Source organism: Alligator sinensis, unplaced genomic scaffold (genome assembly GCF_000455745.1).
Source record: "Alligator sinensis unplaced genomic scaffold, ASM45574v1 scaffold1178_1, whole genome shotgun sequence".
Taxonomy (NCBI): Eukaryota; Metazoa; Chordata; order Crocodylia; family Alligatoridae; genus Alligator; species Alligator sinensis.
This window is the reverse complement of record NW_005842596.1, coordinates 454,430-459,325: the sequence shown is the minus strand read 5'-3', so window position 1 is coordinate 459,325 and position 4,896 is coordinate 454,430. Positions and strand designations below refer to the sequence as shown.

Below are 4,896 nucleotides of genomic sequence, written 5' to 3'. Positions count from 1 at the left end.
GTTTGCCCCCGCCCCCCCCCCTTCAGGTCAGGGATCAGCTGCTGGTGCCCCCTAACCCCCCCGCCCCCCGTATTAGGAAGCCCATGAAGTTCACTGCACAGAAACTAGTTTAAGATAAACCCAGATGGATGTAGTATCAGACTTAACTGATTTAGGTTAAATTGGCTTATTGAACTTCTGTCCCAGATTCTCTCACAGTCCCCCAGCATCCCAGGATGTTTTTCATCTTCCCCACGACCTTCCCCCCAACTCCCTCACCTCTCAGGGTGGGGAGGCTAGCCTTGACCCAACCTGTCTGTTTCAACATAGCAAGGAGGTGTGCTCTAGTATCCCCATCCCTGGCTTCTGGCCTGGGCCACTGCAGCATGTAGCCATATTTCCGGATTCAAAAGTGGATGTCTGTTCACTTGCATATTGGTTCAGTCTATGCAGTTTAGACTAACCTGTGAAGATTGAATCAATTCAACCTTGGGTTTTTTGACCATCTGTATTTAGTCCAAGAGAGTGAGATGATATTTGAAATACAGCATTATTTAGAAAAAATAATATGTTGTATAATATTCAATTGACTTTTTTCCCTTGGTGGCCTTCTCGCTATGGCGAAAGAAAAATTGCTGGTACCTGATCAGAGAATCTTCTTCAGAATAATCTGGGATTGGATTTGTTGTACTAAGGGATGCTTCAAATTTGACTCCTGGGGATGCTATACCTTTCTGTGGACCTGGAAGGAGCAAGCAAGTTAGAGATAACTCAACCATTACAGGCCCCAAAAGAACCATCAGAATTGGGCTGAGTTGTGAAAACTGAAATGGGTTTCACAGTAGCATTTCCTGAACATTATTATCATTTTGCGTTTACTATCTTGTGGCTCCAATGTATTAAGTATGCAAATCAGTACAGTATGTACTCTTCTTTAGTATTATGTAGGGACCAAATTCAGACTTGGTTGGAGCCTGGCCCCAGCTGGTAGTTGCACATGAAAACATTAAAAATAAGTTTTAATAAATTTGCTAGTAGTTCCATTATAGTGCACTTTCCTATCCACATTTAGGTGGTGGATCTCTAGTTAGATACCTAAACTTCGTAGCTGGAGCATTATTTCTATAGTTAATTGGGCCAGAACTTCCAGTATGAACTCTGGACCCGTGTAGTAGGAAAACTTTACCAGATCTGCAAATAAATAGACAACTAACTTTGGTGAACTGGTAGTTTTACTTGCTGAGTGTTAAGAAAATTCTATATACACCCTTTCTGCTCTCCTTCGGTTAGGTACTTATATGGTCCTCTTCACTGTACCATCTGGGTGCCTCCCAAGTATGTAAAAATAGAAACAACCATAACAATCTCTTTCCTTCCCAGGCTGAAAGAGAAATACCTCAAGTAGTTTAGTGTTTGTCTGTATGTATTGAAGGAAAGCTATGTCACAAATAGGTTTTGCAGGGAGTTCTGAATATTGCTGTGGTCATTCTGGGATAGTTCATATTCTGACCTTCACAGTCATAAGCTTCTCTCTGTTGGCCAAGAATTTCCATGTTCTAGGAGAATGTAGCTGTCATGGGGTGTTTGTAGATGAAATGAGAGGCATGTGTGCATGACACTTCAAAGCTTTTGCACCATTTTAATGGTGTCAGTGTTTGCACACCTCGGTAGCGTATTGCGCATTAATTCCAGCTGCTGTAGGAAATTTGGGGTAACGTGCCTTAAATGACTTGGGGCACGGCAAATTAAAACTCCTCTGAGGAGTTTTAGTTTGCTGCCCCTACAGCCGTGGAGCGAAGCACCAGGCTCCGTGCAGCTCCATGGCTCTGCAGGAAGCCCTGCAGACAGCCTGACACCAGCCGGAAAGCAGGCTCGGCCCAAGAAAAGTGATGAGCCTGATCTTTTATTTTCCCACCCCTGGAGCCTGCCTACCTGATCTGCGTGGGGACCCTGTGCTTCCCTCCACAGCTGCAGTCCCAGGTGCCTGCGGACGTGTGCCACCTGTGGGGGGGGGGGGGGGGGTGCGGGCGTGCCCCCCGGGGGGGGGGGGGGGGGTGTCCGTAGCTGATGTGGAGGGAAGTACTAGCCTCTGCCCACCAGCAGCTCACCCTCCCCTCCCTGCCGGAGAGGCAGATAAGCCAGCAGGGTGTGTGCACAACACAAGGATTTAATCAGCCCTAAATTGAAGCAGTGTTTTTTAAAACCCAGCGCTTCAATTTAAGGCCCCCGTTTTGTCTGCACATGCCCATGGTCTTTGGACAGCAGCCTCTCTCAGGCAGTAAAGGCCAGTCCTAATGACAGCTTTGAATACTGGGGCAGGGACTCTCAGTTGCAATGAGCAGCCAAAGCAGCAAGAGGTGAACCTAAGTGATAGTTACTGTGAGCTGTGTTAAAGATCTGCTGTTTGTAATAGTATCTCGAGCTTTCTCAAGGCAGTGTTTTTATGTCTAGATACAAGCTGTAATAATAAGAAGCAAGATGGGGTCTCTAGGTCTAAGATCCTAATCCTGGCATGGATCACTGTGGCCTCTGGCAGGAGGGGGGTATTTCCTTGTAGGGAAGTGGGCATTGTTAGTGGGTGTGACAACTTGAGCATTTAATAGCATTGAAGAGGTTCGAGCTTGACTTATTCTGAGGGCAGGTGTTCTAATTACCAGGCTATGGGCTTGGACTTGAAGCTGTCCCACTGCGGAGCCACGGTACAGGATTCATGGAGCAAGATGAGGGCAAGCAAAAGGAAGCAGTAGCATAAGGATGAGTGGGTGAGTGAGCCCCAAGCCCTGGGCACTCCATAAGTGGCAGGGTGCTAGAATAGTGGGAAGTGCCTCACCCTTCCACCCCCATGTCTCCTCCTCTTGCATTCTTCTGTCTTCAGCTCCAGCAGAAGAGCAGTGACAGTGACATAAGGGTGTGTGTGAGTAAAGGGCATTCTGGGAGTTGTTTTCATTTGCCCTTCCTTCCACCCTCCCCCCGCCCATTAAAACACTTCCCAGAAGAGTCTGCAATTCAGACTTTGAAACACTGTTCTTGTACACGAGGGCAGAAAAACAAACAAACAAAAAAAAGGAAAAGGCCTGACTAGAAATAAGGTAAAGCAGAGTAGCAGGTGTCGGTCTCTAGGCTGAGGGAAAGACAATAAAGAAAGAAACAAGCAAATGACTTGCATGTTCAAACTTAAAAATACCAAGTGCTTTGTGTTTTCTAAAGACCCATTGTGTCCCAGGCCCTGGCCACACTTAAACAAGACCATCTGCATGACAACTCTATCTTTTCTTCCCAGCCAGGGGGCTAATACCTTCTGCCATAGCAACCCCCCTACACCCAAACCCAGAGGCAGATCCAAGAGGCAGATCCAGTGGTGCAGCTGAACTGGCCTTTGATTCCTGGTCCACCCAAAGGTTAAAACCAACTGGCTGGCAGAGACAGCATTTCTATTCAGGAAGCAGTGACAGGGTCAACTGACTTCAGGGCTCATTATAAACTATCCAATTCCTTCTAAACGCTTCTCTCTCTCCTTGTCACAGGTCTTGATGTTCAGCTAGTCAAACTAGACTTTCTCCTGCATTTCTGCTCTCCCTTAGCTGCTCCTGGTAACGAAGCTCCTATTTCACACCCCTGCAGACCTGTTTTTTAACTGTAGCTAAAAACATTAACTCAGGTATGGAAATAAGCATTGGATGCACTGTCAAGATGCTCAAGAAAACTAGATATAGTTCTATGAATCTGAAGAGATGTCCATTTAATGCTAATGACTGCAGGACTAACAAAACAACATATTTTGATTACAGGTCTCCCTTGCTTTATGCAGGTTCTGTATGTGTGAATTAGCTCTTATGCAATGACCCTTTTTTTACCAAAAATTTGTTATATGCGAGGTAAATTCACTCTTATGTAATCAGTGTGGCAGAAGCTTGCAGTCAGCTGCTTTGTGTGGGGCATTGTGGGAGTGACATGCACCATAATATAGTCTCCTGTGTGGATCCGTGCTCCTCGCTTGTTATCTGTGACACGTTTCTGTAGTTGCCATCCCCATTATGGTAACATTCACCATCACCCTGTGATTGTGTGTACTGTCTGCTGTTGGTGAGTACCAAAATTGTCTTGTAAAAGTGGTGGAAATGGGTCTGGGGGTCAGTACAGTCGAGGTCTTGCACGTATTCCTATTTGTTACGTTGTAAAGTGGGTTCTTTTTATGCGAATTTGAGTTAGGCACCGTTTTCCAGGAACGCATGTATAACATAAAGCGAGGGAAACCTACACATATGGCCCCAGGGGGACTTTGCACAAAAATGGAGCCAGGCACATGGGCTCCTTATAGAGTCAGTGGGAAAGTTAGAAATATCATGCTGAGCAGGGAGTAGCCTAGAGCTATTCAGTAGAAATGCTGGGCACATGGGGCAGCTGGGTGAAACTGGAGTTTAGACACTTGGCCCCGGGGCTGCAAATTAGGTGACTTTGTCCACTCAAGTTCCAGTGCAGAGACCCTTTTTTGAGGGTCCATATCCAGATGAGCAGTGCTCACCTTTTAAAATGCCATTGGCAGTAGTGTTGCCACCCATCTTTTACATACTAGTTTAATGGTGAGAACAACTTGCCCAAAAGTGGAAGAAGTTACAGAGAATCTAGAAATACCTGATAAGGTCCTAACTCTCACTTTCCAGGAGACTGCCCTTACCATATGCTGTAGCATAGGCAGTGTGAAGGCAGCATCCATCCCTTCTCTTGAGGCTGGGTCTTTGTGGAAACAATAGTGGAACACAGGGGTATTGATATGGGTGGGACAGAGAGGGCTATTAGCCTGAGTTGGTCCTTGCATAAGGTATTCACCTCAAGATTTGGGCCAGAAGGAAGCAAACAAGAGGAATCCTGACTGGGTAGCTTGCTGGTTAGGACACTTGCTGGGAGGGTAGAGGATTG

General features: G+C 46.2%; 1 protein-coding gene and 1 long non-coding RNA gene across 9 annotated transcripts in view; one reads left to right on the top strand and one right to left on the bottom strand.

Moving 5' to 3' along the window:
- AGTR1 (angiotensin II receptor type 1) overlaps positions 1–4,896 on the bottom strand; it is a 61,616-nt gene that overhangs the window by 29,299 nt on the left and 27,421 nt on the right. For 4 of the 8 annotated variants that reach the window (XM_025214706.1, XM_025214701.1, XM_025214702.1 and 1 more), the window contains one exon: positions 622–721. The exons of the other annotated variants lie outside the window; for them this stretch is intronic. The gene's annotated coding sequence lies outside the window, so the exon portion shown is untranslated. The remainder of the gene's footprint in view (positions 1–621; positions 722–4,896) is intronic. 8 annotated transcript variants of the gene reach the window in all.
- Positions 1–4,896, top strand: part of LOC102370014 — a 73,952-nt gene that overhangs the window by 42,269 nt on the left and 26,787 nt on the right. The gene's annotated exons all lie outside the window — the stretch shown is intronic.